Source organism: Arachis stenosperma, chromosome 9, assembly GCF_014773155.1.
Source record: "Arachis stenosperma cultivar V10309 chromosome 9, arast.V10309.gnm1.PFL2, whole genome shotgun sequence".
Classification (NCBI taxonomy): domain Eukaryota; kingdom Viridiplantae; phylum Streptophyta; class Magnoliopsida; order Fabales; family Fabaceae; genus Arachis; species Arachis stenosperma.
In genome coordinates, this window is record NC_080385.1 from 144,334,606 (window position 1) to 144,359,569 (window position 24,964).

Genomic DNA, 24,964 nt, shown 5'->3' on the forward strand with positions numbered 1-24,964 from the left:
GGTTTTTTCTATGATTTTATGATTTTTTTGTATTTTTATTAATTTTTTTCGAAAATATACTTTAGAAAAACGAAAATAATAATAAAAAAATATTTTTGAAAGATTTTTGAAAACTTTTTTAAAAGAAAATTACATAATCTGAGCAACAAGATGAACCGTCAGTTGTCCATACTCAACAATCCCCGGCAACGGCGCCAAAAACTTGGTGGACGAAATTGTGATCTATTGTCTTTGTACTTGTATGAATTTTAATAATTGGCTCTATTTGAATTCACAACTCCGTTCAACTAACCAGCAAGTGTACTGGGTCGTCCAAGTAATAAACCTTATGTGAGTAAGGGTCGATCCCACAGAGATTGTTGGTATGAAGCAAGCTATGGTCACCTTGTAAATCTCAGTTAGGCAGATTAAATTGGTTTATGGTTTCGAAAATTAATAATAAAAAGAAATAATAAAAGGGATATAATACTTATGCAGATTCATTGGTGGGAATTTCAGATAAGCGAATGGAGATACTGTATGGCTCAAGAACGCCTACTTTCCTACTGCTTCAACTCAATCCTTCTTACTCCTTTCCATGGCAAGCTGTGTATAGGGGTTCACCGTTCGACGATGGCTACTTTGTATCCTCTCTGGAAAATGGTCCTCTGCGCTGTCACTCGCATGGCTAATCGTCTGGAGGCATCACACTGGCCGAAGGCTACATCCCATCCTCGCAGTGAAAACTACGCTCACGCGCTCTGTCACAGCACGGCTAATCACTGGTTGGTTCCCGCTCCTGCTGGAATAGAATCTCTTGATTCTTTTGCGTCTGTCACTAACGCCCAGCACTTGCGAGTCTGAAGCACGTCACAGTCATTCATTACCGGAATCCTACTCGGAATACCACAGACAAGGTTAGACTTTCTGGATTCCCAGGATCCTACTCGGAATACCACAGACAAGGTGAGACTTTCCGGATCCTCATGAATGCCGCCATCTATCTAGCTTATACCACGAAGATTCTGTTGGGGAATCTAAGAGATACACATTTAAGCTCGGTTGCATGTAGAACGGAGGTGGTTGTCAATCACACGCGTTCATAGGTGAGAATGATGATGAGCGTCACATAATCATCACATTCATCATGTTCTTGGGTGCGAATGAATATCTTGGAATAAGAATAAGAGAGAATTGAATAAAAGAAAATAGAATTGCATTAATACTTGAGGTACAGTAGAGCTCCACACCCTTAATCTATGGTGTGCAGAAACTCCACTGTTGAAAATACATAAGTAAAAGGTTCAGGCATGGCCGAATGGCCAGCCCCTTGAATGTGATCACCAGATTCAAAATACAATCCAGGATGCGATTATGATAGTAAAAAGTTTTATTTATAATAAACTAGCTCCTAGGGTTTACATGAGTAAGTAATTGATGCATAAATCCACTTCCGGGGCCCACTTGGTGTATGTTTGGGCTGAGCTTGATCTATTCACGAGCTGAGGCTTTTATTGGAGTTGAACTCCAAGTTATGACGTGTTTTGAGCGTTCAACTCTGGATCATGACGTTTTTCTGGCGTTTAACTCCAGACAGCAGCATGTACTTGGCGTTCAACGCCAAGTTACGTCATCAAATTCCGAATAAAGTATGGACTATTATATATTGCTGGAAAGCTCTGGATGTCTACTTTCCAACGCCGTTAAGAGAGCGCCATTTGGAGTTCTGTAGCTCAAGAAAAGATATTTTGAGTGCAGGGAGGTCAGATTCCAACAGCATCAGCAGTCCTTTTTGTCAGCCTTTTTCAGAGTTTTGCTCAAGTCCCTCAATTTCAGCCATAAATTACCTGAAATCACAGAAAAATACACAAACTCATAGTAAAGTCCAGAAAAGTGAATTTAACATAAAAACTAATGAAAACATCCCTAAAAGTAGCTTGAACTTACTAAAAACTACCTAAAAACGATGCCAAAAAGCGTATAAATTATCCGCTCATCATCCGACACGCATCGAGCTTCCGTAAAATGCTGAGCTTAATCTCTGCCAACGTACTCAACGACCGGATAAAAATACTAAACGGTTCTCTATCTGTAAATTTCACACCATGCCTTCTGTTCTTTTGAATTTTTCTAAAGCAATGCACTAGAGCCAAAAAACTTTTCTCACCATCCATTTGTGAGAAACAACACTCTTCCTCCACCTTTGGCCTTTGAGGGGTTTATATAGGCAGCCATGCTCACACACACTCAATGTAAACCGCTACTGCTAGTAGTGGTTTATGCCCAAGCCAACTTCAACAGAAATCGCGACTACCTCTAACGGTTTCTGTATTGTCGTTTGTCCAGGTAATCCGCAGCTGCCTGTAGTGGATTGCGTATCTCTGTAAATCACTACTGCCAGTAGCGATTTCTATAGAGATATGAAAAAACGTATTTATGTATTCTATTTTGTAAAGTTGTAAATGTGTAATATTGGAGGCCAAACAATTTAATTATTTAAATTGCCCATTTAATGTATTACACATCACTAATATATCATAATTAAATTTTAATGATGTTAACATCATATAAAACTTTTTCTTATTTTACTCTTTCTTAGTCAGAAAGAAATCATCTAAATTTCAAAATTCACTTGACTATATATAATTTCAAACTGTTGTAAAATAAATAAATAAATAAGGAAAAAAAATAAATATAAAATAAAAAAGTATAAATAGATAACTTTAATAATAGTATTCATTACAATTAATATTTCACAGTAATAGAAATGATTTATATATTAATATTATATATTAACACCCACGGAGAGAGATAGAGAAAAGAGGATTTATATTATACATGAAAGAGAAGAGTAATTTTTTATTGTACATTAATTCTCTGAGACCTCACTATTTATAGAGGTAAAATGTTGAATTTTTCAAATTTCATTTAAATTCAGTTTAACTTGGGAGCTTCATTCTTTCACAGGGAAAATCAGCCGCCCATATAATGAATGGGCATCCACATCATCATGTTTATCACAACACTCTCCCTTGAATGACCATTTAGGATTAGGCCTCGTTAAAACTTTACTAAAGAAAAACCGATGGAAAAAACTTTAGTGAAGGAAAAAGAGTACAAAATTTTTTGTGATAGGGACTGCCTCATTAAAAATCTTATCAAGAATAATCCAATGAAAAAAAACCTGACCAAGAAAGAAAGAGTACAGTCTCCCCCTCTTGTCGACATCATTTAATATCTCGAAATTGGCGCATCCCAATCTGATGTACCAATTTTTCAAAGGAGGATTTTGGAAGTGACTTTGTAAATAAATCTGCCAGATTATCGCTTGAGCGGATCTGTTGGACATCAATTGTTCTTTGATTTTGAAGATCATGAATGAAGAAGAATTTGAAAAAAATATTCTTTGTTCTATCACCAATGATGTATCTACCTTTAAGTTGAGCAATACATGTTGTATTATCTTCAAATAAGACAGTTAGAGCTATCTTATGATCAATTAGTCTACATGATGATAGAATATATTGGATCAAACTCCTGAATCAAAAACACTCTCGACTTGCTTCATGTATCGCTATCGTCTATTTTGTGGATCTCCATGATATAGCTGTATCACCATATGTGAATTGGTATCCTGTTTGAGATCTCCCTTTATGTGGATCAGACAAGTATCCAGCATCAGCATAGGCAACTAATTGTGACTTAGATCCATATGGATAAAACAATCCTATATCAACTGTTCCATGAAGATATCGAAAGATTTATTTGATTCCATTCCAATGTCTTTTGGTTGGAGAGGAACTATACCTTGCTAGTAAATTCACAGCAAATGATATATCGGGTCGTGTATTATTAGTAAGATACATTAGCACTCCAATGGCACTATAATATAGTACTTCAGGATCAAGGATATCTTCATTTTTTTTTCTTTAGGATGGAATTGATCCTTTTCTACTTCCAAAGACCTTACGATCATTGGGGTACTTAATGGATGTGACTTATCCATATAAAATCTCTTCAAGATCTTTTTTGTGTATGTTGTTTGATGAATGAAGATCCCATTTTTTGTATGCTCAATCTGCAGGTCAAGACAAATTTAGTCTTTTCAAGATCTTTCATCTCAAAACTCTTCTTTTAGAGCTTTTATAGTTGTTAGAATCTCTTCAAGGGTTCCAATGATATTTAAATCATCAACGTACACAGCAATTATAATGAATCCAGATGTAGATTTTTTTATGAAAACACATAGGCAAATGTCATCATTCTTGAATCCGTTTTTTGTCAGATACTCAGTGAGATGATTATACGACATTCATCCAAATTGCTTTAGACGATATAAAGATCTCCCCAATTTGACTGAGTATAACCCATGCGAATATTCATTGGATAGTTTAGATATCTTTAGTCCTTTAGGAACTTTCATATAGATATCACGATCTAATGATCTGTATAAGTCGGCTGTCACCACATTTATTAAATGCATATGTAGTTTATCGTATACGGATAAACTGACCGAATAACGCAATGTTATTGCATCCACTACAGGGGAATATATTTTTTCATAATCTATACCAGACCTTTGTGAAAAACCTTGTGCCACAAGTCGAGCCTTGTAACATACAACTTCATTTTTCTCATTTCATTTTCTCACAAATACCCATTTGTATCCAACAAGTTTTACGTCTTCTGGTGCACGGACTACAGGTCCAAAGACTTCACGTTTTGCAGGTGAGTCTAAATTAGCCTTCATAGCTTCTTCCCATTTTGGCAAATGATTCTTTTGTCGATATTCTTTGATTGATCTTGATTCAATATCCTTACTTTCATGCATGATATTTCATGCCACATTATATGCAAATATTTCATTAACAATTGTCTTATTTTGGTCTCATTTTCCTTTTGTAAAGACATAATTTATCAAGATCTCAATATTTTCAGAATTTTCAGGTACCTGAACGTCTTCTAGTGTTAAAATTATATCAGAATTTTAGACAACTGCAGGTGTCTTTACTATATCTTTTTCAATAGGAATAGTATTTACCTCTTTTCTTTTTCGAGAATTTTTATCTTTGGAACTAACAGGTTTACCACGCTTCTGGCGTGAATTTGTTTCAGTGGCCACTTGTCCAACTGGGACATCAATTTGAACTGGGGCATTTTCCGCTGGTATATAAGATTTGGTTATCCTCTTTGTATCAAAAAATGCATCAGACAATTCATTTGCTATTCTTTGCAAATGTATAATCTTTTGAACTTGTAGTTCACATTACCCTGATCGAGGATCTAAATGCATCAAGGATGATGCATTCCAATTAAGTTCCTTTTTAGGAAGCTTATTCTCTCCCCCTAATGTTGAAAATTTTGATTCATCAAAATGACAATCTGCAAATCGGGCTTTAAATACATCTCTAGCTTGTACCTCAAGATATCTCACTATAAAGAGAGAGAGAGAGAGAGAGTCATATCCAAAATATAACCCCAATTTTCTTTGGGGTCCCATTTTGGTGCGAGAAGGTGGTGCAATGGAAACATATATCGCACACCCAAGTATTCTTAAATGGGAAATATTTGGCTGCTGGCCAAAAGCTAATTGTATAAGAGATAACTGATGTAACTTGTTGGCCTCAAACGAATAAGTATTGTACCATGTAAACTAGCATGCTCCCAAACCGAGATTGAAAGATTTGTTCTCATAAGTATGGGTCTAGCAATTAATTGGAGGCATTTAATAAGTGATTCTGCTAACCCATTTTGTGTGTGAACATGAGCTACTGGATGTTCAACACTTATTCCGTTAGCCATATAATAAGCATCAAAGGTTTGGAAAGTAAATTCACCAGCATTATCAAGATGAATTGCTTTGATTGGATTTTCTGAAAACTGTGCTTTTAATCAAATAATTTGAGCAAGTAATCTCACAAACACCAGGTTGTGAGAAGACAACAAGCACACATGTGACCATCTCGAAGATGTGTCTATTATGACCATAAAATATCTAAAAGATCCACATTGTGAATGAAGGTCCACATATATCGCCTTAAATCCTTTCTAGGGATTTAGGGGACTCCAATCCAATCTTTACTAGTGACGGCCTTAAAATTAACTTTCCTTGAGAACATGCAGCACAACAAAATTCACTAGATTTAAGAATCTTCTGATTCTTTAGTGAATGTCCATGAGAGTTTTCAATAATTCTCCGCATCATAGTTGTTCCCAGATGACCCAATCGATCATGCCAAGTTATGAATTCATTTGGGCTAGTAAACTTATGGTTTACAATGGCATGTGATTCAATTGCACTAATTTTAGTATAATATAACCCAGATGAAAGTAAGGGAAATTTTTCTAATATAATCTTTTTATTTGAATTATGAGTTGTGATACATAAGTACTCATGATTTACCTCATTCATTGTTTCAATATGATATCCATTTCGGTGAATATCTTTAAAACTCAACAGGTTTCTTAGAGACTTAGTAGACAATAGTCCATTATTTATTATAAATTTTGTTCCTCCAGGAAACAAAATTATAGCTCTTCCAAAGCCTTCTATCACATTGCCTGAGCCAATAATAGCATTAACATATTCTTCTTTTGGCACAAGATGAGTAAAATATAGATTACTTTTGAGAATGATGTGCGAACTTGCACTATCTGCAAGGCATACATCTTCATTATATATCCTTGTCATTTTCTTCAAAGACAAATAATAATAAAATGAGTAGAAATATTTGCATAGTAAAATTATTTTCCTGATTGAAAATATTTTTCTAAGAAGTATAGTATATACTAAAAACTTTATTATTATTATTATTATCTTGGCACATTTAGTAATTTTAAAATTCATAAATATTTTATTAAACATTATTTATATTCATCGTACTTGAAAATCAAATGCATAGAAAATAAAACTTAACAAAAAGTTTCTTACATTATTTATTTACATGAATACTTAACAAACTCACATATTAAACTTTTTCATCATTGATCAAATGGCCAATATTTCCTTCAAGATCCTTAAAGAAATCAGATACATCATAATGAGTGGTGTAATTTTCAGCATCATTTGAAACAAAATTCGTCTCCTTTCTTTTGTCGTCTTTCTTCAAAGATGCTTGATAAAGATCGACTAGGTGACTTGGGGTACGACAGGTACGTGACCAATGGCCCTTTCCACCACAACAAAAATATTTATCCTCTGTTGATTTATTTTGCCCATTATTTTTTTATCCCACTTCTAGTGATATTCTTTCTTGGAGAACATAATTTTTTTTCTTCCATAATTTTTGTTACCAAAACTTTGCCATTTACCTCTTCCGGGGTAATGATTTGCTATATTTGCTTCAGAAAATGGGATGGCGCCATCTGGGCGCGATTCATGATTTTTTAAGAGCATTTCATTGTTGCATTCACCAACAAGAAGGCAAGAAATTAGCTCAGAATATTTTTTAAATTCTTTTTCTCGATAACGCTACTGCAGGAGCACATTCAAGGCATGGAAGGTCGAAAAGGTTTTCTCTAACATGTCATTATCAGTTATCTTTTTCTCACATAATTTCATTCGTGAGGTGATTCGAAACATTGCTGAATTATATTCATTTATGGATTTAAAATCTTGTAGACGCAAGTACATCTATTCATATCGGGTTTGAGAAAATATCACCATCTTTTGATGATTATACCTTTCTTCAAGGTCTTTCCACAGATCTGTAGAATCTTTTAACGTGAGATATTCATTTTTCAATCCTTCGTCAAGATGACGATCAAGGAAGATCATGGCTTTGGCTTTATCCTTGTGGGATGCATTATTTTCAGCCTTAATGGTATCTCCACGATCCATTGAATCAAGATGGATTTTGACATCTAGTATCATGATAAATAGTTATTTTCAGATATATCAAAAGCATTAAATTCAAGATGAGAGACTTTCGATAAATGAAAATTTGTTACGTGAGTCTTTATAAAATTTGATCAGAGTCTTGTGCTGGTAGCGCGTTTAAAATAAATAAATAAATAAAGAAGAGGAAATAAATATAAAATAAAAAAGTGTAAATAGATAACTTTAATAGTAGTATTAACCACAATTAATATCTCACACTAGTAGAAATGATTTATATATTAATATTATATATTAACACCTACGGCGAGAGATAGAGAAAAGAAGATTTATATTATATATGAAAGAGAAGAGTAATTTTTTTATTGTACATCAATTCTATGAGACCTCACTATTTATAGAGGTAAAATGTTGACTTTTCCAAATTTAATTTAACTTCAGTTTAACTTGGGAGCTTCATTCTTTCATAGAAAAAATCAGCCGCCCATATAATAAATGAGCATCCACATCATCATGTTTATCACAACACAAACAATAAATTATAATTCATTATAGGAAAAATAAAATTTAATAACTACCTTTTTAGTTTTTTTATATTTCTTAAATTATTAAAATCTATTAACATAATCTGGTATAATATTACCTAAAGAAAAAAGATTTATTAAGAAAAATAGAAAATAAGCCAATCCGTTCTTCTCGCAATCATATAATATTTAGCATTTAGATATCAAAAAATATATGACATTTAGCATTTTATTTACGGGTTTCATTATATCTCCAAAGTTTATTCGGAATCAAGTTCAATCAAGTTAGTTTAATCTCAACAAAAATTAATTTCATTAATAAGAGCATATTAAATACGTTTCAATTCGTCACTAACGTAAACGTTTTGTATCCTACGTTCTTTAATATGAATACTTTTTTTTTTCGCCTATCTTCTTCACATGTTTCCTCCTTATCGTTATTCTTTTATTGCTGTTGTTGCTGCATTTTTTTTTCTTCTCCTCCTCCTCTTTTTGGTAGTTTTGCAGCATTATATATTTCTTCTTTTTTGTTTGTTTTTTTTTCTTTTTTTTCTTGATAAAATAAGAAAAATTATGAGAAAGTGAAATAAGAAGGAGAAGATAAACAAGAAAAGAAGAAGATAACGATAAAGGAGAAGAAGAAGAGGAGGAGGAGGAGGAGTTTTAAGTTATGCAGAATTTATAAAAAAATAGTACTAAAATTTTTTAATCATGACACAAGAAGATTCTCAATTTTGACACCGAAATTTTTTAAATATAACATAGGTTCTTGTTAAGAATGTGAAAAAAATTATGACAATATAAAACAAAAAAAATGATGATGAATTTTTTTTTTGAATTGTGCAAAAAGCATGCCATTTTTCTCTATTATAAAACAGTTTATTTAGTAATTTTAATTAATAATAATAGTCAAACTACTAATACTTTTTATTTATTTATATTTGACCGTGTAAACTAATAATCACTTATGATGTTGGACACTTGCCGTCTTGATTTTTTGGACGCACTAAAGAATCTTATTTTGACTAGTATAGGTTCATGTACACTAGGTTTTAAGGAAGTTGGGAGAGTTGCATATAGATTTTTATCAGCGCTCCCGAGTGAAAGGTTCCGAAATAGGATATTTTGGGTCGAATCTAATCAACATGCCACGATCATGTTCGATGTACATGCGAGGCTAATGTCGCAGCATGTGATGGAATGGTATGCTGCGGTTTGTGACATAGGTGGTGGTTGTGGGTCATCGTCCTCAAACCTGTAGCGGTGAAACCGATTCACATTGCCAAACTAGTTGATCATGTCGAGGAAGACTTTAGTGATTCTAATTCAGATTATGTTACCGCATCTGGATCATCTAACGAGAGTCTATCCTCTGACGAGTTTGTGTTGGAGACTCCATCGAGTGGTGGTGTCCGAGTTCTTCTTCCTCCACCACTGACCATTCTACAGTTGTCAGAAGTTCTAAGCCACTATTAGACTCTTAATTTGGAAGTAATGCAACTAGATGATCCTTTCAACCGTAGTGAACTGGAAGATTACAACACAGATGGCAGCATTGAATTTCAGGTCAGCCATAGGTTCAGGAGTAAAGATGTTGTTAATACATAATTTTGGAGTCTGATAGACTAAAATACCATTATAGATGCAAGCATGTGCTACAATCGTACTCCTCTTTATGATGGTAGTCCCTAGTCTGCTGCTTGAGTCCTGCTAACCTATTGAAGGATGAAAATTTATGTTTAGATCTTAATATTGCACATAGTAACAACAAACAATAACAAATAAACATCACTAACCGCGAGGCAAGAGAAAATCTGACTACATCGTATTTAAGGGATAGAAGGATGAAAACCGATGGTAAATCCACGACATCACCAATGGTATGCACCCGGTGATGTTTGTCACGTCACGTCGAGCAACGCTGCAGAGCGAATGGTAGGTGTGTGACAGAATTGCAGAACCCACAACAATCATCTGCATCTATCAAAGTCCTCCAGGAGCGACAACCATCTAAAAGGGACAAAGCTAGTTGATTTGTCTGTAAACAAATATCCCCCTACCAACATAAGCAAGTAACTCTGGCATACTTGCAAAGAGTATCTAAGTCTGCCATCGGAAGAATGTGTTCAACCCTATTCCTAAGTCATATCATCTTCAACCCAAAACTCTGTTTTCTATCCTTGAGGTGGGAGGTCTATCACCTAGTAAGTCCTTAACCCATTGTCATGTGGAGTGCCTATGGTATTGCTGGAAGTTCTTAATATATCTGTCAATTGGGTCACCATCTGTGCGCAAACCAAGATGGTAAACCATGTATTGGAGTGTGATGGTGACTTCACCCCATAGAAAGTGAAAAATATGGGTTCTTGATCTCCACCGCTTCACGAATGCAGAGAGCAAGACATTTTCAAAGATAAAATTCCTTAACTTTATTGCATGTCCAAACTCAATCTTCCTAATATATAGTAGTAACACGTTAGAAAGTGATATAGACAACGTTATGCGACGTAGCAAAAGCAACCATGATAACTATCACAACGATGTTTATTGATCCTCTCAATAATTTTGCATATAATTTTGCAAACAAAATATGAATTAATTAATTGAATCATACGATTGACTAATAATATAATGTTCTTATATAATTTAGTTAAAAATTTAATTAAAAACATATAATTTCATATACAATTAACTAATTAAATAATACAATGTCACTACATATTATATAGATAATGGAGTAAATTTAATTATAAAAGAGCAAACAATTTAATTAAATAATTTAACTTAATTTAATTATATTATTAACATTTTAACTTAATAAACAAAATTTGCGCTAAAATAACTATAGCTTTATATTAGTTAACCGTGTTCTAATGTTAATAATACTCTTTTAACAATTTGAACAATCTAAACCATTTAAATTTAAAGTAACATTTCTAACACTAATGCGTACTCTAACTACAAAAATTGAAATATCCTAACATATAGAAAATATATAAAATTTCTAATTAATTAAATAGAAAATAATAATATATCAAATTTAAATTTAAATAAATCAAAATATTCTAAAACTTTAACAAATTAATTATTTAAAATAAAAAACAGACAAATTAACTTATCTCAAAATTTAGAATTCTAACCACGTAATATATCATATTTAATCGATTAATATTCAGCGCACGTAATTCTGGCTTTAAGCCATATGTAACTTCAAAACTTCTCAAAACATAAAAAAGAATCAAATAAACAATAGATCTTTGGTTGTTACCTATTTTTATAGATATTTGATTATATCTCGAACATTTGAGTACTTTAATTCACTATATACATATTCAGGTACTGATTATTTGATTTCTTCTTCTATATAATAATTTGGGATTTGTTTTTATTTAAATTAAATAAATATAATATTTATCAAAATAAATAAACGTTAAAGAAATTATTAAAATACATCTTCAGTCACATCTCGGAAACTGAGTGTCATTCTCCAAAATGATTACATCTCGGATGCACTGATCCCGTACTGTGGTAGGATGTCTACGAACCATATCTCGAGTGCAACCGTGATATGAATATAAGCATATCTCGGATACACTGTACTCGAGATACGCGCATTTTTTAATTTGGGTCAATGCATCCGAGATAAGGGAAAAGATCCAAATGCCCTCTTAGCATCCGAGATATAGCCAAGATTATAATTAGGGTCTCAGCACCCAAGATATGTTGTAAAATAAGTCTATTTATAAAGACCATCCCAATACCTCTCCTCACAGAATTCACAAACTATTCTTTTCTTTCTCTTCTTTCGGTTTTGTTCTGATGGAGAATAATCAATATTTCTTTGTGGTGGTTTATCCGAATGGGATAGTCAGACACCGTGATGAAGGAGAGTTATTTTAGTCTGACAATACTGTGATGTTGCGCACTTACCAGGTTGATACCCTGGTTGCGCTAAAGTCGGTTATGTTGAGTAATATGGGAAGAGTAGGAACAAAGGAGGTTGGGAGGGTTGAATATAGATTTCTGTATGCGCTTCTGGTGGACGAAATTGTGATCAACAATAATGGCTCTTTGGCATGTGCCTAAAAACTAACTCAGCACTTTCTTTCCACAACTCCGTTCAACTTAACCAGCAAGTGTACTGGGTCATCCAAGTAATACCTTACGTGAGTAAGGGTCGATCCCACAGAGATTGTTGGTATGAAGCAAGCTATGGTCACCTTGTAAATCTCAGTTAGGCAGATTAAATGGTTATGGGTTTCGAAAATTAATAATAAATAGAAAATAAAAAGGGATAGAAATACTTATGTAAATCAATAGTGGAAATTTCAGATAGGCGTGTGGAGATGCTGGGATCCTTTCGAATCTCTACTTTCTTATTGCTTTCATCCAATCCTTCTTACTCCTTTCCATGGCAAGCTATATGTAGGGCATCACCGTTGTCAATGGCTACATCCCATCCTCTCAGTGAAAATGGTCCTATGCTCTGTCACAGCACGGCTAATCATCTGTCGGTTCTCAATCAGGTTGGAATAGAATCCCTTGATTCTTTTGCGTCTGTCACTAACGCCCAGCCTTCAAGAGTTTGAAGCTCGTCACAGTCATTCAATCCCGGAATCCTACTCGGAATACCACAGACAAGGTTTAGACCTTCTGGATTCTCATGAATGCCGCCATCAATTCTAGCTTATACCACGAAGATTCTGTTGGGGAATCTAAGAGATATGCGCCCGGCCTAAGGTAGAACGGAAGTGGTTGTCAATCACGCGCGTACATAGGTAAGAATGATGATGAGTGTCACTGATCATCACATTCATCAAAGTGTTGTGCAACGTATATCTTGGAATAAGAATAAAAGAGAATTGAATAGAAAGTAATAATAATTGTATTGAAACTTGAGGTACAGCAGAGCTCCACACCCTTAATCTATGGTGTGCAGAAACTCCACCGTTGAAAATACATAAGTGAAAGGTTCAGGCATGGCCGAATGGCCAGCCCCCATGATCTGAGAACTATGCGCCCTCAGATGTTCCTTAGATCTAAAGTGATCAAAAGATGTCTAATACAATAGTAAATTATCCTATTTATACTAGACTAGCTACTAGGGTTTACATGAGTAAGTAATTGATGCATAAATCCACTTCCGGGGCCCACTTGGTATATGCTTGGGTTGAGCTTGATCTATCCACGAGTTGAGGCTTTTCTTGGAGTTGAACTCCAAGTTATAACGTGTTTTGGGCGTTCAACTCCGGATCATGACGTGTTTCTGGCATTTAACTCCAGACAACAGCATGTACTTGGCGTTCAACGCCAAGTTACGTCATCAATTTCCAAATAAAGTATGGACTATTATATATTGCTGGAAAGCTCTAAATGTCTAATTTTCAACGCCGTTGAGAGCGCGCCATTTGGAGTTCTGTAGCTCCAGAAAATCTATTTTGAATGCAGGGAGGTCAGAATCCAACAGCATCAGCAGTCCTTTTGTCAGCCTTTTTCAGAGTTTTGCTCAAGTCCCTCAATTTCAGCCAGAAATTACCTGAAATTACAGAAAAACACACAAACTCATAGTAAAGTCCAGAAATGTGAATTTAACATAAAAACTAATGAAAACATCCCTAAAAGTAGCTTGAACTTACTAAAAACTACCTAAAAACAATGCCAAAAAGCGTATAAATTATCCGCTCATCACAACACCAAACTTAAATTGTTGCTTGTCCCCAAGCAACTGAAATTCAATTAGGATAAAAAGAAGAGAATATACTATGAATTCCAAAATATCAATGAATATTAATTATAATTAGATGAGCGGGACTTGTAGCTTTTTGCTTCTGAACAGTTTTGGCATCTCACTTTTTCCTTTGAAGTTCAGAATGATTGGCTTCTCTAGGAACTTAGAATTTTGGATAGTGTTATTGACTTTCCTAGTTAAGCATGTTGATTCTTGAACACAGCTACTTATGAGTCTTGGCCGTGGCCCTAAGCACTTTGTTTTCCAGTATTACCACCGGATACATAAATGCCACAGACACATAATGATGAGCAGATAATTTATACGCTTTTTGGCATTATTTTTAGTATATTTAGTTGAGTTTTTAGTATATTTTTATTAGTTTTTAGTTAAAATTCACTTTTCTGGACTTTACTATGAGTTTGTGTGTTTTTCTGTGATTTCAGGTATTTTCTGGCTGAAATTGAGGGATCTGAGCAAAAATCTGATTCAGAGACTCAAAAGGACTGCAGATGCTGTTGGATTCTGACCTCCCTGCACTCGAAGTGGATTTTCTGGAGCTACAGAAGCCCAATTGGCGCGCTCTCAACGGCGTTGGAAAGTAGACATCCTGGGCTTTCCATCAATATATGATAGTCCATACTTTGCCCAAGATTTGATGGCCCAAACCGGCGTTCAAAGTCACCCTCAGAAATTCCAGCGTTAAACGCCGGAACTGGCACCAAAATGGGAGTTAAACGCCCAAACTGGCATAAAAGCTGGCGTTTAACTCCAAGAAGAGTCTCTACACGAAAATGCTTCATTGCTCAGCCCAAGCACACACCAAGTGGGCCCGGAAGTGGATTTTTATGTCATTTACTCATCTCTGTACACCCTAGGCTACTAGTTCTCTATATATAGGACCTTTTACTATCGTATTTTCATCTTTTGATCATGTTTTGATGATTGAACCCTCATTGGGGGGCTGGCCTCACGGCCATGCCTAGACCTTGTTCTTATGTATTTTCAACGGTGGAGTTTCTACACACCATAGATTAAGGTGTGGAGCTCTGCTGTACCTCGAGTATTAATGCAATTACTATTGTTCTTCTATTCAAATCCGCTTGTTCTTTGTCCAAGATATCACTTGTTCTTCAACTTGATGAATGTGATGATCCGTGACACTCATCATCATTCTCACTCATGAACAATGTGACTGACAACCACTCTTGTTCTACAAGCATACGAGGCTCTAGTGTTTATCTCTTGGATTCTTTAATCGGAATCTTCGTGGTATAGGCGAGAACTGATGGCGGCATTCAAGAGAATCTGGAAGGTCTAACCTTGTCTGTGGTATTCTGAGTAGGATTCAATGATTGAATGACTGTGACGTGCTTCAAACTTCTGAGGGCGGGGCGTTAGTGACAGACGCAAAAGAATCACTGGATTCTATTCCGGCCTGATTGAGAACCGACAGATGGATAGCCGTGCCGTGACAGGGTGCGTTGAACATTTCCAATGAGAGGATGGGAGGTAGCCACTGACAACGGTGAAACCCTTGCATAAGCTTGCCATGGAAAGGAGTAAGAAGGATTGGATGAAGACAGTAGGAAAGCAGAGAGACGGAAGGGAAGGCATCTTCATACGCTTATCTGAAGTTCCTACCAATGAATTACATAAGTATCTCTATCTTTATCTTTATGCTTTATTCGTTTATCACTATACCCAATTGAGTCTGCCTGACTGAGATTTACAAGGTGACCATAGCTTGCTTCATACCAACAATCTCCGTGGGATCGACCCTTACTCACGTAAGGTATTACTTGGACGACCCAGTGCACTTGCTGGTTAGTTGTGCGAAGTTGTAGTGATCACAATTTCGCGCACCAAGTTTTTGGCGCCGTTGCCGGGGATTGTTTGTGTATGGACAACTGACGGTTCATCTTGTTGCTTAGATTAGGTATTTTTCTTCAGAATTCTTAAGAATGAATTCTAGTGTTTCAAGGTGATGTTCTTATCATCACCAAAGCTGATTGATTCTCATCAATTTAGCTCTTGAATGCAATGTCCTACTGAAGCTTGGCCGGCCATGTCTAATTCCTTTAGACTAAAGCTTTAGACTAACATTGCATGATTCCTGGAATTCTCATTAAAAATTTTGATACCTTTATTTTTCTTTTCACTTAATTTTCGAAAAAGCACAAAAAAATTACAAAATCATAAAAACAAAAAAAAAAATTTTTCAAGAAACAAGAAACATAAAATATTTTCTAGTTCTTCTTTTTCTTGTTTGAGTCTAGTCTTATCTTAAGTTTGGTGTCAATTGCATGCATTCATTCATGTGTCTTAGTGATCTTCAAAATGTTCTTGATGATTTACTTGCTCTGATCTTTGAATTCTATTGACCTGAAGTGTTTTGTGTGTCTCATATAGTGTCAGTAGTATACAAACTGCTAAGTTTGGTGTCTTGCATGCATTTTTATTTGATCCTTGTTGCATTTTGATTAGTAAAAAAATCCAAAAATATTTTTTTAATTTGTGTCTTTTCAAGTCAATAATACAAAGAATTGAAGATTCAGAACATGCTGCAGAGGAATTATACAGAAAAAGCTGGGCGTTCAAAACGCCCAGTGAAGAAGGACAGACTGGCGTTTAAACGCCAGCCAGGGTACCTGGTTGGGCGTTTAACGCCCAAAAAGGGTGCATTTTGGGCGTTAAACGCCAGAATGGATACCATTCTGGGCGTTTAACGCCAGGATGGCAAAGGGGGAAGATTTTGTTTTCAAATCAATTTTTTTTCAAATTTCAAAGTTTTTCAAAATCAAATCTTTTTCAAATCAAATCTTTTCAATCAAATGTTTTCAAAATCAATTTCTTTCCTTTTTCAAAGATTCTTGCTAACAATTAATGATTTGATTGAACATTTTAAGTATGTTGCCTTTTCTGTTGAGAGAGGTTTTAATGTTTGAATCATATCTTTTCTTGTTAGGCAAGTCATTAATTTTAAAAATCAAATCTTTTTAAATTGTTTTCAAAATCAAATCTTTTTAAAATGTTTTTCAAATCATATCTTCTCAATCACATCTTTTTAAAAACCAATCATATCTTCTTAACCACATCTTTTTCAAAATAGTTTTCAATCAAATCTTTTTAATTTCTAATTTCAAAATCTTTTTCAAAAAATCATTTGATTTCTTTCCCACTTTTATTTTCGAAAATCAATTAGTGTTTTTCAAAAATATTTTCAAAATCTTTTACTTAATTTTCGAAAATTACTTCCCTTCTTCTTACATCCTTCCATTTATGGACTAACACTATCCCTTAATGCAAAATTCGAACTCCATCTTCTTTGATAAGTTCGAATTTTCTACTTCTGCCTTCTAAATTTCTTTTCCTCTAACACCTCAAGGAATCTCTATGCTGTAACATAGAGGATTCCATATTTTCTTGTTCTCTTCTCTTTCATATGAGCAGGAGCAGAGACAAAGGCATTCCTGTTGAAGCTGACCCTGAACCTGAAAGAACCTTGAAGCAAAAGCTAAGAGAAGCTAAGGCACAAATCTCTATGAACGGAGGTGGTTGTCAGGCACACGTTCATAGTTGAGGACCTAACAGAAATCTTCAAGGAAGAAGAAGCCATGGCAGCCGAAAATAACAACAATGCCAACAATGCAAGGAAGGTGCTGGGTGACTTTACTGCACCTACTCCCGATTTCTATGGGAGAAGCATCTCTATCCCTGCCATTGGAGCAAACAACTTTGAGCTTAAGCCTCAATTAGTTTCTCTAATGCAACAGAATTGCAAGTTCCATGGACTTCCATTGGAAGATCATCATCAGTTCTTAGCTGAATTCTTGCAAATCTGTGACACTGTCAAGACTAATGGGGTAGACCCTGAAGTCTATAGACTTATGCTATTCCCTTTTGCTGTAAGAGACAGAGCTAGGATATGGTTGGACTCACAACCTAAAGAAAGCCTGGACTCTAGTCAATGCCTTCTTGGCAAAGTTCTTTCCACCTCAAAAATTGAGTAAGCTTAGAGTGGAAGTCCAAACCTTCAGACAGAAGGATGGAGAATCCCTCTATGAAGCTTGGGAAAGATACAAACAATTAATCAGAAAATGTCCCTCAGACATGCTTTCTAAATGGAGCATCATAGGTATTTTCTATGATGGTCTCTCTGAACTATCCAAGATGTCTTTGGATAGCTCTGCTGGAGGATCTCTTCATCTGAAGAAGACGCCTACAGAGGCTCAAGAGCTAATTGAAATGGTTGCAAATAACCAATTCATGTACACTCCTGAAAGGAATCCTGTGAACAATGGGACTAGTCAGAAGAAAGGAGTTCTTGAGATTGATACTCTGAATGCCATATTGGCTCAGAATAAAATATTGACTCAACAAGTAAATTTGATTTCTCAAAGTCTGTCTGGAATGCAAAATGCACCAAGCAGTACTAAGGATGCTTCATCTGAAGAAGAAGCTTATGATCCTGAGAACCCTTCAATGGAAGAGGTGAATTACCTAGGAGAACCCTATGGAAACACCTATAATTCTTCATGGAGAAATCACCCAAATTTCTCATGGAAGGATCAACAGAGACCTCAACAAGGCTTCAACAACAACAATGGTGGAAGAAACAGGTTTAGCAATGGCAAGCCTTTTCCATCATCTTCTCAGCAACAGACAGAGAATTCTAAGCAGAACCCCTCTGACTTAGCAACCATGGTCTCTGATCTAATCAAAACCACTCAAGGTTTCATGACTGAAACAAGGTCCTCCATTAGGAATTTAGAGGCACAAGTGGGACAGTTGTGCAAGAAAGTTACTGAACTCCCTCCTAGTACTCTCCCAAGTAATACAGAAGAAAATCCAAAAGGAGAGTGCAAAGCCATAACCATGGCCGAATATGGAGAGGAAAGAGAGGAGGTGGACGCCACTGAGGAAGACCTCAATGGGCGTGCACCAACCTCCTCTGAGTTCCCCAATGAGGAACCATGGGAATCTGAGGCTCAAAATGAGACCATAGAGATTCCATTGGACTTACTTCTGCCTTTCATGAGCTCTGATGAGTATTCTTCCTCTGAAGAGGATGAGTATGTCACTGAGAGCAAGTTGCTAAATACCTTGGAGCAATCATGAAGCTAAATGACAAGTTATTTGGAAATGAGACTTGGGAGAATGAACCTCCTTTGCTCACCAAAGAACTGGATGACTTGACTAGGCAGAAATTACCTCAAAAGAGACAAGATCCTGGGAAGTTTTCCATACCTTGTACCATAGGCACCATGACCTTCAAGAAGGCCCTGTGTGACTTAGGGTCAAGTGTGAACCTCATGCCTCTCTCTGTAATGGAGAAGCTAGGGATCTTTGAGGTACAAGCTGCAAGAATCTCATTAGAGATGGCAGACAACTCAAGAAAACAAGCTCATGGACTTGTAGAGGATGTTTTGGTGAAAATTGAAAACCATTACATCCCTGCTAATTTCATAGTCCTAGAGACTGGGAAGTGCATGGATGAATCCATCATCCTTGGCAGACCCTTCCTAGCCACAGCAAAGGCTGTGATTGATGTTGATAAAGGTGAACTGATCATTCAAGTGAATGAAAAAAATCCTTGGTGTTTAAGGCTCAAGGATATCCCTCTGTCACCATGGAGAAGAAGCATGAAGAGCTTCTCTCAAATCATAGACAAACAGAGCCCCCACAGTCAAACTCTAAGTTTGGTGTTGGGAGGCCATAACCAAACTCTAAGTTTGGTGTTGAACCCCCACATTCAAACTTTAAGTTTGGTGTTGGGAGGTTCCAACATGGCTCTGAGTATCTGTGAGGCTCCATGAGAGCCCTCTGTCAAGCTACTGACATTAAAGAAGCGCTTGTTGGGAGGCAACCCAATGATATATTTAATCTATTTTCCTTTGCTATTTTATGTTTTTTGTAGGTTGATGATCATAAGAAGTCACAAAATCAATTGAAAAAGCAAAAACAGAATGAAAAACAGGAAGAAAAATAGCACACCCTGGAGGAAGAACTCACTGGCGTTTAAACGCCAGTGAGGCTAGCAGTTGGGCGTTTAACGCCCAGTCTGGCACCATTCTGGGCGTTTAACGCTAGAAAGGGGCACCAGACTGGCGTTAAACGCCAGGAAGGGGCAAGAACCTGGCGTTAAACGCCAGAAATGGGCACCAGCCCGGCGTTTAACGCCAGAATTGGCTCAAAACATGTTTTTGAATGCCATTTGGTGCAGGGATGACTTTTCCTTGACACCTAAGGATCTGTGGACCCCACAGGATCCCCACCAACCCACCACCCATCTTTCTCTTTACCACTCACATCCATCCTTCCAAAAACCCCCACCTATCAAATCCACTATCATCTCACTCCTTCATTTTCACACACCCTAAACACTACTTCTTCCCCTAATGGCCGAAACACAAAGCCATTCCCTTCTTCCTCATTTCTTCTTCTTCTACTCTCTTCTTTCTTCTTTGCTCGAGGACGAGCAAACCTTTTAAGTTTGGTGTGGTAAAAGCATTGCTTTTTGTTTTTCCATAACCATTTATGGCATCCAAAGCCGGTTCAACTGAGAAGGCATGACCTCAAGCCCATCACTAAGAAAAGGATGGAGCAAACAAGAGACCCCTCTCATCAAGAGATCCCTGAGATGCCTCAAGGGATGCACTTTCCTCCACAAGACTATTGGGAGCAAATCAACACCTCCCTAGGAGAATTGAGTTCCAACATGGGACAACTAAGGGTGGAGCACCAAGAACATTCCATCCTCCTCCATGAAATTAGAAAAGATCAAAGAATCATGAGAGAGGAGCAACAAAGACAAGGAAGAGACAGTGAGGAGCTCAAGCACTCCATAGGATCTTCAAGAGAAAGAAAGAGCCGCCATCACTAAGGTGGACCCGTTCTTTAATCTCCTTGTTCTTTATTTTTCTGTTTTTCGAAAATTATGCTTTATGTTTATCCATGTTTGTGTCTTATGATCATTAGTGTCTTAGTGCCTATGCCTTAAAGCTATGAATATGAATCCATCACCTTTCTTAAATGAAAACTGTTTTTTATCACAAACGAACAAGAAGTACAGGATTTCAAATTCATCTTTAAAACTAGCTTAATTAGTTTGATGTGGTGACAATACTTGTTGTTTTCTGAATGTATGCTTAAACAGTGCATATGTCTTTTGAATTTGTGGTTCATGAATGTTAAAATTGTTGGCTCTTGAAAGAATGATGAAAAAGGAGACATGTTACTGAGGATCTGAAAAATCATAAAAATGATTCTTGAAGCAAGAAAAAGCAGTGAATACAAAAAAAAAAAAGAGAAGGAGAAAAACGAAAGAAAAGGGAGAAAAGAAAAGAAAGAAAAAGAAAGAAAGAAAGTTGTGATCCAAGGCAAAAAGAGTGTGCTTAAGAACCCTGGACACCTCTAATTGGGGACTCTAGCAAAGCTGAGTCACAATCTGAAAAGGTTCACCCAATTATGTGTCTGTGGCATGTATGTATCCGGTGGTAATACTGGAAGACAGAGTGCTTTGGGCCACGGCCAAGACTCAATAAGTAGCTGTGTTCAAGAATCATCATACTTAACTAGGAGAATCAATAACACTATCTGGATTCTGAGTTCCTAAAGAAGCCAATCATTCTGAATCTCAAAGGATAAGTGAGATGCCAAAACTGTTTGGAGGCAAAAAGCTACTAGTCCCGCTCATCTAATTTGGAGCTAAGTTTCATTGATAATTTGGAGTCTATAGTATATTCTCTTCTTTTTATCTTATTTGATTTTCAGTTGCTTGGGGACAAGCAACAATTTAAGTTTGGTGTTGTGATGAGCAGATAATTTATACGCTTTTTGGCATTGTTTTTAGTATGTTTTTAGTATATTTAGTTGAGTTTTTAGTATATTTTTATTAGTTTTTAGTTAAAATTCACTTTTCTGGACTTTACTATGAGTTTGTGTGTTTTTCTGTGATTTCAGGTATTTTCTGGCTGAAATTGAGGGATCTGAGCAAAAATCTGATTCAGAGACTCAAAGGACTGCAGATGCTGTTGGATTCTGACCTCCCTGCACTCGAAGTGGATTTTCTGGAGCTACAGAAGCCCAATTGGCGCGCTCTCAACGGCGTTGGAAAGTAGACATCCTGGGCTTTCCAGCAATATATGATAGTCCATACTTTGCCCAAGATTTGATGGCCCAAACCGGCGTTCAAAGTCACCCTCAGAAATTCCAGCGTTAAACGCCGGAATTGGCACCAAAATGGGAGTTAAACGCCCAAACTGGCATAAAAGCTGGCGTTTAACTCCAAGAAGAGTCTCTACACGAAAATGCTTCATTGCTCAGCCCAAGCACACACCAAGTGGGCCCGGAAGTGGATTTATATGTCATTTACTCATCTCTGTACACCCTAGGCTACTAGTTCTCTATATATAGGACCTTTTACTATTGTATTTTCATCTTTTGATCATGTTTTGATGATTGAACCCTCATTGGGGGGCTGGCCTCACGGCCATGCCTAGACCTTGTTCTTATGTATTTTCAACGGTGGAGTTTCTACACACCATAGATTAAGGTGTGGAGCTCTGCTGTACCTCGAGTATTAATGCAATTACTATTGTTCTTCTATTCAAATCCGCTTGTTCTTTGTCCAAGATATCACTTGTTCTTCAACTTGATGAATGTGATGATCCGTGACACTCATCATCATTCTCACTCATGAACAAAGTGACTGACAACCACTCTTGTTCTACAAGCATACGAGGCTCTAGTGTTTATCTCTTGGATTCTTTAATCGGAATCTTCGTGGTATAGGCGAGAACTGATGGCGGCATTCAAGAGAATCCGGAAGGTCTAACCTTGTCTGTGGTATTCTGAGTAGGATTCAATGATTGAATGACTGTGACATGCTTCAAACTCCTGAGGGCGGGGCGTTAGTGACAGACGCAAAAGAATCACTGGATTCTATTCCGGCCTGATTGAGAACCGACAGATGGATAGCCGTGCCGTGACAGGGTGCGTTGAACATTTCCAATGAGAGGATGGGAGGTAGCCACTGACAACGGTGAAACCCTTGCATAAGCTTGCCATGGAAAGGAGTAAGAAGGATTGGATGAAGACAGTAGGAAAGCAGAGAGACGGAAGGGAAGGCATCTTCATACGCTTATCTGAAGTTCCTACCAATGAATTACATAAGTATCTCTATCTTTATCTTTATGCTTTATTCGTTTATCACTATACCCAATTGAGTCTGCCTGACTGAGATTTACAAGGTGACCATAGCTTGCTTCATACCAACAATCTCCGTGGGATCGACCCTTACTCACGTAAGGTATTACTTGGACGACCCAGTGCACTTGCTGGTTAGTTGTGCGAAGTTGTAGTGATCACAATTTCGCGCACCACATAACTGGGTGAACCTTTTCAGATTGTGACTCAGCTTTGCTAGAGTCGCCAGTTAGAGGTGTCCAGAGCTCTTAAGCACACTCTTTTGCTTTGGATCACGACTTTAACCACTCAGTCTCAAGCTTTTCACTTGGACCTTCATAACACAAGCACATGGTTAGGGACAGCTTGGTTTAGCCGCTTAGGCCTGGATTTTATTTCCTTGGGCCCTCCTATCTATTGATGCTCAAAGCCTTGGATCCTTTTTACCCTTGCCTTTTGGTTTTAAGGGCTATTGGCTTTTTCTGCTTGCTTTTTCTTTTTCTTTCTAAATTTTTTTTTTCGCAAGCTTCTTCTTTTTCACTGCTTTTTCTTGCTTCAAGAATCAATTTCATGATTTTTCAGATCATCAATAACATTTCTCTTTGTTCATCATTCTTTCAAGAGCCAACAGTTTTAACATTCATAAACAATAAGATCAAAATTATGCACTATTCAAGCATTCATTCAGAAGACAAAAAGTATTGTCACCACATCAATATAATTAAACTAAATTCAAGGATAAATTCGAAATTCATGTACTTCTTGTTCTTTTGAATTAAAAACATATTTCATTTAAGAGAGGTGAAGGATTAATGGATTTTATTCATAGCTTTAAGACATAGTTACTAACTACTAATGATCATGAAGTAGAGACACAAAACATAGATAAACACAGCATAAAAAACCAAAAAGCAGAAAGAAATAAGAACAAGGAATGAATCCACCTTTAGTGGCGTCTTCTTCTTGAAGGACCAACAATGTTCTTAAGCTCTTCTATGTCCCTTCCTTGCCTTTGTTGCTCCTCCCTCATTGCTCTTTGATCTTCTCTTATTTCATGGAGAATGATGGAGTGCTCATGATGTTCCACCCTTAATTGTTCAACATTGTGGCTCAAATCTTCTAAGGAGGTGTTGAGTTGTTTCCAATAGTTGTTGGGAGGAAAGTGCATCCCTTGAGGCATCTCAGGGATTTCTTGATGATGAGCTTCCTCATGCATCTCTTAAGAATCGTGAAGGGTCTCTCTTGCTTGCTCCATCCTCTTCTTGGTGATGGGCTTATCCTCTTCAATGGAGATGTCTCCTTCTATGATAACTCCAGCTGAGTAACATAGATGGCAAATAAGGTGAGGAAAAGCTAGCCTTGCCATGGTGGAGGGCTTTTCGGCTATTTTGTAGAATTCATTGGAGATGACTTCATGAACTTCTACTTCCTCTCCAATCATGATGTTATGAATCATGATGGCCCGATCCACAGTAACTTCAGATCGGTTGCTAGTGGGAATGATGGAGCGTTGAATGAACTCCAACCATCCTCTAGCCACAGGCTTGAGGTCCAGTCTTCTTAGTTGGACTGGCTTGCCTTTGGAGTCTCTCTTCCATTGAGCTCCTTCCACACATATGTCCATAAGGACTTGGTCTAACCTTTGATTAAAGTTGACTCTTCTAGTGTAGGGGCGTTCATCTCCTTGCATCATGGGCAAGTGGAACG

The 24,964-nt window shown here is 36.6% G+C and overlaps 1 non-coding gene across 1 annotated transcript; it reads right to left on the reverse strand.

Annotated features, from left to right (window-relative positions):
* Nucleotides 1-18,079: 18,079 nt before the first annotated feature.
* LOC130952464 (small nucleolar RNA R71) lies at nt 18,080-18,187 on the reverse strand. The gene has a single exon (XR_009074644.1). It is a non-coding gene; the product is annotated as a small nucleolar RNA R71 (small nucleolar RNA).
* Nucleotides 18,188-24,964: the final 6,777 nt, after the last annotated feature.